Source organism: Mastomys coucha, unplaced genomic scaffold (assembly GCF_008632895.1).
Source record: "Mastomys coucha isolate ucsf_1 unplaced genomic scaffold, UCSF_Mcou_1 pScaffold23, whole genome shotgun sequence".
In the NCBI taxonomy this organism is placed as follows: domain Eukaryota; kingdom Metazoa; phylum Chordata; class Mammalia; order Rodentia; family Muridae; genus Mastomys; species Mastomys coucha.
This window is the reverse complement of record NW_022196906.1, coordinates 98,093,516-98,105,057: the sequence shown is the minus strand read 5'-3', so window position 1 is coordinate 98,105,057 and position 11,542 is coordinate 98,093,516. Positions and strand designations below refer to the sequence as shown.

Below are 11,542 nucleotides of genomic sequence, written 5' to 3'. Positions count from 1 at the left end.
TGTGTGTGGCATCCATATTTAGCTCTTCAAAGTTAATGACACGCTCCATTCTTAAAGAAAGTGGACTGCGTTCTTCTTCAGAACATATGGGAAGCCATCCAGGGAAAGCAAAGTTCACTAATGGCCAAAAAGTGGGTTTTATTTCCCAACACATTATGCACAGGTACAGTAGCCTCCTGCCAAGCCTTCAGCACACACACACACACACACACACACACACACACACACACACACACACGGTACCCACTGGGCTCACTCATGTCTTCCTGGCCTTTCTGAATCATCCTCATCCATTAAGGCTCAGATCAAATTTCACTTCCTTAAAGAAGCCTCCCTTGGCCACTCAAGCCTTCATTGATCTCCCCTTTCACAGAAACTTCTGGGGCAAGTATTGATTGTACTGTAATTGCAGTATTTAATCACATACTGTCTTGTGTTCCTTAAGTTCGTTTTTAAATGCAAAGGCATTTTCCAAAAAGAGCTGGAAGATCTCACCACCACAGGGTTTCTCAATAAGAGATTGGGCTCGAGGCTTTTCCATAATCATAATATAACTCGGTTTTAGATTATATGGTTCGCTGATGGAAGCCCACTGTCGCCTGCTCTTACCACAGCAATGAGCCACTGCAACACTGCGTCCTGAAAGTTACCTGGAAAGAAGCTGGGACTCCCAGAGCTGCCTGATAAGCCCACTCTTAGCCCTCACCCCTGACCCAGCTCCTGATGGGCCAGCTAGATCCCTAACTATAGTTCCTCTATTCGCCCACTAGCAGGGCATTGTCTCCTGAGAGACAGCCACCTGCCCTCTGCCTCAGCTTTCCTGGCTTAGAGATGCTTATGCAGAAGTGTTCTTTGCAAACACTCCCGGGTAGCCAGCTCTTTGCTGCAAAGTAGCTGCTTGGTTGATAACCTTGGCGCACAAGGCCTCTCGTAGCCATTTGGTAGCTCTCTGCTGCTCCCTTCTGGCAATTTCGTGACACTGCGTCGTATCTCTCACGGAACCCAGGCTCGCAGCTTCAAATTTTAGTTGCATCCTGTAGATGAGGGTGGGGGTGCTAATGGTAGAAAACAAACAAACAAACAAAAAAATACTTAGTATCACATGAAAGATGAATGTTTTCAAATTTACCTATATTTTCTTAACACCTATTTCATCTTTGGCTACTCCAGTCAGCTTCGTCTGCATCATTAGATACTAAGACGCTTCTGCTTAAAAGCTAGCCTTCTACAATAGTAGCCAGATTTCTGGATCCGACACTTCTACAGATGCAAGATTCATGTATGTGTGAATCTATGTGTTCTCTCCTTCATCCAATAACAAAACTTGAGCCTGATGGTAAACAGTGGTTAATTCACAAAGATTCGTTTATATGATTGCCTGAGAAGCTTGTTCAAAACTAAAATTCCTAAGCATCTCCCCAAGAGAATCTGATTTTCTAACTGGGGCCCAGAGACTAATTTTTAACTGGCTCCAGGTAATTGACCAGACTGTGGCAGACATTAGTCTCCTAACCACCTTCTCCCCTATGAATTCGTTCCTTGATTCGGCCATAGCCAAGTAATATGGGATTTAGAAACCAGCCCCGCAGAAGCTGGGGGAGGGGAGTGGGGGGGCACGCTTCTCCGAGTAGGCATCTAAGCTATCACAAACTCCCTCTCCTTTGCAGTGTGATAATTGCAGTGCCCAAAATATGCCTAACGACAGCATCTGATACAAGGGAGTGTGACAATTTAATAACGCTCTATGCCATGATTTATCACACAAGACCTCGCATCACACAGAGCCACTAAATCACTGAGTCCGCGAATGGTGAAGCATCCCACAAACAACTATTCAAAATCCATTGTGGTGCACTTCATTAGGCCTAGAGATGAGGTCTCGAAGACGTTTTGTTTGGTTTCAATTATTTGCTTAAGCAAATGAAGAGGTGGTACCAGACCAACCTGATTTCTTAAGAATTGTTTAGCAGACAGAAGGAAACTTCTGTAAGTATCGTGGCTACTAGAACTAACTTTTCTTCGTGTCAGCGGTTATGCACGGTATTAGCTCTTGTCCAACCTGAACACGCACTTCGATCGTTGTTGAGACGTAGGTTCATTTTCAGGTCTAGCATGCACACCGGACTCCGGTGAAAGCTAAAGCCGTGCCTGCTCTGAGCGCGCTCGCTCACCTGCTTCTGCTTAGCTACTGTTGTCATCGGTTTTCTGGCTCCTCTATCTAAGCAGCGCACTCCCAAGAGCTTTGCCACAGTTAGCACCTCTGGCAAATTGGTCACCGTGGTGATGGGTGCCCTAATGTGGCTTTCAGAGATCACTTAGGTTGCGCAGACCTTCTAACGTCAGAGGCCAGAACGTCGCTCAGAGCCAGCTAACGCCGCTGTCCTCTGAGCATGCGCCCTAGGAAAAGCTGTAAGATTTGACTGAACCGGAGCACAGACCGCAACTACTTCTCTTTCCCTGCCTTCAGTCGCCTTTACCCACCCTCCAGACCACCCTGTTTCTTTAACCTCTAAGTACACCTACACTGTTTCCTCTATTTGAGGCTATCTGCCCCAGCTTCACAAGTGACTTCTTCAAGAAGGTACTCTCAGCGTCAGTTCCCACATGGTCTAGCGGTTAGGATTCCTGGTTTTCACCCAGGCGGCCCGGGTTCGACTCCCGGTGTGGGAACAATGAAATCTTTAGCTGGGTGCTAAAGATGTGAGTTATTTATCCAAGTGGTATATGTATAAGCTCTTTAGATGAGCTTTAAAGGAAATACTTGAAAGGCAAAGGCGAGTACCACCGTGGTCCACAAGAACACAACAGCCAAAAAGATTCAGTGTTCTCTTGCAAGATCCACTTTATTATTGTAATGTATTATTATTCACTTGTAGTGCTTTTTGTACTGCATATGTATTAGTATTTGTAGCGCTTGGGATTGAACCCAGGGCCCCACACTTCCTGGGTAAGCACTCCCACACGGACCCTCATCCTGGCTTTCTTTAATGTTTTTTTGTTGAGACAGTGTCTCATTAAGTTGCCCAGGCTGGCTTTGAACGCTGTAACACGAGCAAGCCTTAATTCACCATCCTCCGGCCTCAGATTCCGGAATGGCTGGATTTACAAGCCTGTGCCACCCAGTAAAAAACTCTTCCGGGATTGAAGGCAGGCTATGCCGGTGGCAGCCAATCACGTGTTCAGCAGCAAGGTTTGCTTTCAGCTTCTGCTCCGAGGGTGGCTGTCTGCCTTAAAATCCTGCTGGCAGCCCTTATTAACCTGCCTGAGGAAGGGCAAGTTTTCGGTATATTTGGTTTTACTTTGGCAAACAGTCATTGTGAGGATTAAGGGCATGGCTGAGAGATTCCTGGTTGGTGGAAAAGCGTCCCCTTATTCAACACGTGACCCCCTGCTTTCCCCGCCCACTTGCCTCACATTCCAGCCCTACACAAGGTCTTCACCATCCCCTTTTATCTCCACTTGCTCACACAGTGGAGGCAGAGAAGGGACTGTGACAGAGAGATCTGATGACGCTCTGCTGCTGGCTTTAAAGACGACAGAAGAAAGGGCAATGAGCCAAAGAAGATGGAAACAGACACTATGGACAGATTCTCCCGAGAGGCTTCTGAGAGTGGAAAGTCCAGCTCACATTTTACCTTTAGCCCACCTGGAGGGAGCTGAAACTTGTGCCTCCAGGGGTCTGAGGAAGAATGCAGATCAGCGTTGACCTGTATGTTAATGGACTCCCCCACCGCTCAAGTGCACCAGCATGAGTTGTCTGGAGCTTCGATGTCGATGCTAAGGTTCTATATAAAACAAGCAAAGTATCGAGCAAAAATTTCATTTACTCATACAGAGAGAGACAGAGAGAATAAAAGACAGAATTGCTGTCACTTATAGGGTAATTACTATACACTGTACACTCAATTGACACCGAGCTTAGTAATGAAGGAACCATTGCTACCCCTAACACACATATAAAAGAAACCAGAGCTCAGTTAGTTAGCTAACTGGCCTGAAACCATTGCCCAGAGCTGGAACAAAGCCTTCAGAAGTCTCCCTAATTGCATTACAATGAGAAAGGGACCGTCCTTTCAAAACCCAATTTGCCCTAGAGTGAAACAAAATCTATCAAGGGCCACATAATGAGTGTGACTTATCATTTCTGTTCAAAGAAAGATGAGACCCGCCTGCGTACTGCTTAATGAAAGCCGGGGTGCCATTCCTTTTCTCCTAAAGTGGAATATAATCAAGAGCCTTTTGATTTTTTTTGTCCTCTAGGGACCCCTGTGATATAGGAGCCTTCAAGGAACCATCAAATAGAAACCAGGAGAAATCTCCATGCGCCCCCATCCTTCCCTACACAGGCATGAGTGAGTGATAGCTCTGACCCAGCTCAATCAGACAGGTCTAGTTACAGTTCCATAGGAGAGTTAGCTCAGACTGAAGTGGCCAGCATGCTCTCCTTACGTGCCTGTTGACTTGCTCTCCTTACATGCCGTTTGATTCTTCATATGACAAACAGCATACAGGCTCATTACTGACATGTTTCAAGGGAGGATGGGTCTGTCAACAAAGTGCTTCTCTTGCAAGCGTGATGACCTGAGTTTGACCCCCCAGGACCCAAATAAAGATGTCAAGTGTGGTTAAGTACTTGTAATCCCAGTGCTGGGTAGACAGACATGAGGATCCCAAGTGCTTCCTGTCAGCCAATCTAGCCTAATAGCTGTGCTCTGGACCAATCGGGGGCTCTGTCTCAGAGAAGATGGATGGCCTTCCTAAGGATGGCACCTGAAGTTATCGGCTGCCTCCACACTTGCAAATAATATGCCAGATGAGCGCGCACACGCGCACACACACACACACACACACGTGGCGGTCAGAGGATGACTTGCAGGGGTCAGTTCTCTCCTTTTATGTCGTGGCTCCCACGGATTGACCTCAGGCTGCCAGGCTTGGCAGCAGGTGACTATCACCTGAGCCCCCATAGGCACGTTTGACCTGTGCCTATGGAGTCGGGGGGAGACAGACATACACACACAGAAGGGGATAGAGACAGACACACAGAGAGAGACACAGACACACAAACACACATACATACACACAGAGACACACGCATACATACATACACACAGAGAGACACACTCACACACAAAACATACATTTTTAATTTTTTTGCAATATGTAATGAAATTGATACATACATTAATCTGAAGAAAATTACTCTTTAACATTGTGTTAGTTTTGATGTCTGAGTTTTGTTCTCACAGGTCAAACGTGCCTATGGGGGCTCAGGTGATAGTCACCTGCTGCCAAGCCTGGCAGCCTGAGGTCAATCCGTGGGAGCCACGACATAAAAGGAGAGAACTGACCCCTGCAAGTCATCCTCTGACCGCCACGTGTGTGTGTGTGTGTGTGTGTGCGCGCGCGTGCACGCGCGTGTGTGCGTGTGTGCGCGTGCACGCGCGTGTGTGCATGTGCATGTGTGCATGTATGTGTGCATGCGTGTGTGTGCGTGTGAGCATGTATGTGTGCGTGTGTGCATGTGGCAGGACCCACAAGTTGAGTTCCTTGGCCATGGGGAAGAGCTGCAGTGGATGAGAGGTGCATTCTTGTCCTCAGAACAGATGGTCCTGGGGTACAGTCTTTCTTACATCTTGACAAATAAGTTTGAGATCAAGCCATCCTCACTCTAGCTTCCATGTGATGCCCAGCTCAGAAATATACCCTTGAACTCACTCAGCCTTCCCTTTCAGCCATACTTTTTGGGTTCAATGCTATGTGCACATGACACATACCACAGGTTCATGCACACGTATTTAATTATTCAATTAATTAATTAAGTCATTAACTTTTTTTTAAAGAATTTAAACCAGACATGGTGGTTCTTGCCTTTAATTTTAGCACCTGGGAGGCTGAGGTCAACCTGATCTACATATTGAGTTACAGGTCAGGCAAGAGCTACACACTAAGACCCTGTCTCACATACATATATGGTACATACCTGTGATTTCAGAAGTCAGGAGGCAGAGGCAGGAAGCAGTAAGTTCAAGTCCAACCTGGGCTATACATACCCGTGGTGCTAGAAGTCAGGAGGCAGAGGCAGGAAGTTGGCAAGATGAAAGGCAGGAACGTCTCTATACTATCTTTACAACTCTTTTTTGCAGGATTAAAAGTTATTTTAAGCTTAAAGAAAAGGAGTTGCAAAGGGTATGGTTAATTAGATTGACCCCTACAGAAAAGAAAAACTAGAGGTACACATAAGGGGTGTGCATGTCTATGTGCATGTGTGTGTCTGTATGTCCGTGTGTATATGTGTGTGTGTCTGTGTATGTCTGTGTGTATATGTGTGTCTATGTATGTATGTGTGCATTTGTGTGTGTATGAGTGCGTATGTGTGTGTTTGTATGTGTATGTGTATGTACACAAAGTATGTGTGTAGTCTCATTATATGTGAGTATGCTTGAGTTCTGGTGTTAGAAAAAGGATTGGTTTATGAGCCAATGGGCCTGTAGCTCTGTGCAGGGAATCAATGAGCCAAGATATTTGCATGAACCCTGGAGAAAATGCTTCTGTCAGTTTGGAGCTCTAGACAAGTGTTTGCTATATCCTGGAGGAGCATGAACTTGCCAACTGAAACAAAAGCTTAGCACAGGGGGCACCTGGATTTGAACCAGGGACCTCTTGATCTGCAGTCAAATGCTCTACCACTGAGCTATACCCCCATGACTGACACAGGCCTCATGTAAATATTTCTTCTGCGTTTATGACCTACATCACACCTTATAAATTACTCTCATGTTTGAGATTCCTCTAAGATTAAAAACCACTCTTAATTACCTTCTCACCACACTGCCTCCTGCTTTTCCCAGAGCTTAAATATTTATTTTCTTCCTGCCACCTAAAGCTTGGCCTGTCCCCTCAGTCTAACAATCTTCGCATCATCAACCTCACGCTCATCTCCTGGTAAATCAGTTTTCTAATCAGAGTGGCGGCCACCAATGAGAAGGGCCTAGGAAAGGCTCCCGACTCGGTGTCTGCCTACAAATGGACTTCAGAAGCCGTGGTGGACTCTAATTAGAGACAAATAGAGCACATGCACATGTGTCGTTCGTGTTTTCATCAGATTTCCGTGTAGGGACATCAGTTCTGTTTCAGAGTTAAAGCAAAGCAAAGAAACAAAGTCAAAGCAGAGAAAGGTAGTTCAAAGTTCACAGTTCAAAGTTCACAGTTCACCCCAGTCCTATTCCCTCAGGTTCCAATCTAAAAATTCTCAATCCGGTGCCTGGCTAAAATTGAGCCAAAAAAAAAAAATCAGGAAGCGCCCATCACTGTAACAAACTTGCCCTGACAAGGCCTGTCAGCTACTGTAGGACCAGGGAATAAATAGCAAAAAGCTGGGGCTTAGCATCAAAGGCTTTCTGAAGGCCTCAAGCACCCACTTCCTCCTCTACCCTGATGCCCAAAGGGGACCTTAGATTTCAAAACCATTATGCCCCAAATTAAATTCGTGATCTCCCTGTCTTACGTCTCCAAGCAGTTTGCTCTTTTGTGACATTAGCTCAAGGCTCAAGCCCAGTGGGCATTTGCACGGTGCCCCACACTGTACTGAATATCTCCTCCCCGATCAAAATAAAATAAAATAAAATAAATGTTAGTGACAATGTGTTTGTTTTGCAAGTAGGAAATGGATGCGTAATATAGTTGAAGTATCTAGTCCAAGGTCCCATAACTAGTTGGTTATGGGGCTGGAATTCTAGCGTAAGCTCAGGACCTGCAGACCCACCCATTTGACAACCTTCCTCCTCCCCACCCACCTGACAACCTTCCTCCTCCCTACTTTGCTTGCTGACGGTCACCATCTAGGTCAAATACTTCATGCAATCCTGGGCCACGCCCATCTCCTTTTCCCAGCTCAAATGAATCACTAAGTGCTATTGGTTTCAGGTTGCCCCCATCAGTCACCGCCCTTTTTCCCTGTCCCCGCCTCCATCCACGCTGCAATCCCCAGGGCCTATCAGAAAACTAAGTCTGTTTACATGCCCCTTGCAAATGCCTTCTCAATAAAATCCTAAACCAACGAGCAATGGTCTTCACTCTTGACCTCTACTTTCTTCAACTTCTCATTCCCCACATCTCACTCTACGCAATGACCTGGCTCCCGCTCCTTCAGGCCCACTCCTGTCGCCTTTGCCTAGAACTGCCTACAGCACCTTCTCCACCATCTACCTCCATTCCATGCTCCATCTGTGGGATTTTATTCTCTGAAACTGACTGGCCATGAGCTCCTCTCTGAAGCCTCCTCTAATCTCTCCTCTAGACGGAAGTAATCAAGAGTCACCCTCTTGACTCTGCTAAACCCTGCACATCCAGCACAGCTTACACACTGCCTCCGATGGTTCATGCTTGTGTTCCTATTGAGAGTGGAAAACAGGAACTAAGTCTCACCTCCAGGGTCATGCTTAGTACAGTTCACTGTACTAATGTACATAATATAATGACATTCAACTCGTTACCAAACAGCCTCTGCCCCAACAAAGCCAAGTTTGGCTACCCATCCACCCTAAGCCAATGGAAAAAAAAAGCCAAATTAATAGTAAAAATCAGAAAAGGGAGATCTATCCAGTACGGACCACAATGGAAGAGAGACTAAGAGATCCTGTAGCACCGCCCCCCACCCCGACCCCTTCCAAGTCCGTCTTCTGGGGCCTGACTTGAAGAGAGGGTTTGGCTAAAAAGCAAGGCGTATGCACAACTGAGCAGCCCAGCTAAGGCGTGGTCCCCTGCCTGCCATTGCTGCAACCCCAAGTCTCTCCAGCAAGGTCATCTGACTAATGTAAATCTTGCTCCAGGTGACAAGTTCCTCCTCTTGCTGCCTACAGAGTGTCATGCGTTTTTTTCCCACAGTAGGAAATCCCTGGGGAAATTCTAATGTCTTCCAGTTCATGTTTTCAATAGTCCGATAGTCAAAGGCAGGGAACAAGTGTCTCTTTAGAACACACTCGTTCCTGCCAGACTGGAGTTTCCAAAACTGACTCAAAGACACAGCCATGCCTATGCAGTGCACCCGCCTGATCCCCAGCATGGTGTCTAGGTACTAAATGAAGGCAGACAAGGGAAGAGTAATGACTCCTGAAGATAGGTGGATGGAAGGTGACAGACATCTGTCAAGCTTTAGAGTATGAAACTAGTGGGGCTCACCCTTTACTACAGCTCCTCATGGTATGCTTACTCCAACCATAACATTATTCTTGTCTCTACTTCATAACTGTAATTTTGCTACGGTTATAAATCATAATGCAAATATCTGTGTTTTCCAGTAGTCTTCGGGGACCCCTCTGAAGGGGTCCCTCAACCCTCAGGGGTCATGACCCACAGGTTGAGAACTGCTGGTGTGGAAAGTTCCTTAACTTCAGGCCAGTTTAGATTTCACTCCAACAGTACTCTGCAGATAGCCATGTCTAACCCATTTAGTACCCCCACCTCTCTCTCGAATGTCCCCCTCTCTCTAGCTCTCTCTCTGTCTCTCTGTCTCTGATTCTGTCTCTGTCTGTCTGTCTGTCTGTCTGTCTGTCTCTGATTTACTAAGTTGGAGCACACAACCCCACACACGCTCTGTCACTAACCTACATCCTCTGGATTTCTTTCTTGACTTCTCTCAAGGCATAGTCACTACATTTCTTGGATTTCCTTGAGGCCACCATGTGGTTTCCAAGGGACCTTGGAAATCTCCCATGAAAGGATTTTATCACAAAGTTGTTTGGTTCTTAAGATAGGGAATCACATAGTCCAGAGTGACCTCAAACTCATTATAAAGCCAAAGCTGGCCTAGAACTCCCGACCTTCCCATTGCTACTTCCCAAGGGTTGAGATTATGTCTGTGTATGCCTGACACAGAGTTTTCCATCAGAATGAAGTGGTATAGTGAGGTCATTGAAGGCATGCTCTGAGTTCAAATCCTGGCTTGCCCTTCGTAGCTTCTGACTTTTGCATGTTGCTGATTCTCAATCTGCATGAAAGAAATCCATGCAGTATTCACACTGGTAAAACTGCTGGAAGAAAGGCAGGGGACAGTGAAAGTAAAGAGTCTAGACTGGTACTTGTAATGTCCAAAGAACTCCAGGGAGGTTGTTATGATTCAGTCAGCCATGAAGCACAGATCATAATAAAATCCAAACTCAATCCACACTCTAAAGCAAAAAAACAAGAATGCACAGGGGGCACCTGGATTTGAACCAGGGACCTCTTGATCTGCAGTCAAATGCTCTACCCCTGAGCTATACCCCCAGTGAGATGGATCTGTTTTTATAGTGTATCTGTCTCTCCACATTCTGGTGACTCAGGGGAGCTATAATTAGGAGTGCTGCCTGGAAGGAGCCTGGGCATTAGAAGTTCTAAAGGAGATTTACAATGAAACAAGACAGGGATCTGAAGAACTAAGTTCACAGGGCCAAGAAAATCTCCTTCCGACTGGCCAGCATTCAACGCTTTGTTCCTGCCTAGTGAGTTTCATATAAAGCAAATCTCACTTCCAAGGAAAAAAATCACCAGTTTTGCCACAACTCAGAACGCTGATATAAATATTAGTAATTGGATTTCCATCATGACCGTCTCAGCTCCTACTTACATGGATCCTCATTGCTCTCCACGGCCTCAGAGAGCACAGCTCCAAGTTGGCACATGAGAGATAATTGCAGCATTCAATTGACTTGGGGAGGGGAGGGGGGGTCCCAATAACGATTGGCGAGAGACAGCTGTCCAGAGCCATAACTCTAAGTTGATTTCTGACCACTGAAAACAGATGGTCCATGGCACTCTTATGTAACATAAATATTAGGTTATATATAAAACATAACTCACCTGAACTTGCAATATTGTCTACTCTGGAAGGTCATTTGATTTAAGAAACAGAAATGGATGCTAGAGGCTCATAAGTCGCTAACTACACCCCAGTGTAACTACACCCCTACACTATAGACCCCAGTCCCGATGCCAAAGCTTCTTCTTAACTTCCCAATGTGCCCACGATGCCAGCAGACCGTGCTTCATGACCTCCCCCAGGAACACGCACAGGAGCATCCTATGCAAATCTGATGCACACACCTATTGGAAGTATTTCTCCTGACAGTTTCCCAGACCACACATATCGTTCAGGTCTTTCTAGGTATCTTAGTTTGGGGCGTGGTCAGTCAGTATGAAGGCTGTGGGTGGTGATCAGGATCTTGGCCGTGGGGAGAGATACCATCCTGTTCTTGAATGCCCTGCCTCACCCTGGAAATGGTTACTTTGGACCATTGTGACAAAATGGACCCTGTGACAAACACAGCTTAAAGGAAGAAAGATGTATCTTATCTGATGATTTTAGAGATGTTTGGTCTGTAATGGAAGGCCAGGCGTGACGGAGTGTGGCAGAGGCAGTGTATGCCAAAGACTGTTCACATGGCGATGTGAGACGTTTCTTCTTCTTTTTTTTTTTTTAAGATTTATTTGCATGTTTTATGCATATGAGTACACCGTAGCTGTCATCAGACACCCACCAGAAGAGGGCATCGGATCCCATTAC

General features: G+C 46.1%; 1 long non-coding RNA gene and 3 other non-coding genes across 5 annotated transcripts; 1 reads left to right on the top strand and 3 right to left on the bottom strand.

The window, feature by feature from the left end:
- Positions 1-395: 395 nt before the first annotated feature.
- On the bottom strand, positions 396-11,238 carry LOC116072822. 2 transcript variants are annotated; one of them, XR_004111561.1, is made up of 3 exons: positions 11,083-11,238; positions 3,636-3,785; positions 396-1,055 (listed from the first exon to the last, which is right to left on the bottom strand). It is a non-coding gene; the product is annotated as an uncharacterized LOC116072822 (long non-coding RNA). The 2 variants fall into 2 exon arrangements; XR_004111560.1 differs by lacking the exons at positions 3,636-3,785; positions 11,083-11,238 and adding an exon at positions 2,072-2,363.
- Trnae-uuc lies at positions 2,599-2,670 on the top strand. Its single transcript has one exon. It is a non-coding gene; the product is annotated as a tRNA-Glu (tRNA).
- On the bottom strand, positions 6,633-6,704 carry Trnac-gca. Its single transcript has one exon. It is a non-coding gene; the product is annotated as a tRNA-Cys (tRNA).
- Positions 10,195-10,266, bottom strand: Trnac-gca. Its single transcript has one exon. It is a non-coding gene; the product is annotated as a tRNA-Cys (tRNA).
- Positions 11,239-11,542: the final 304 nt, after the last annotated feature.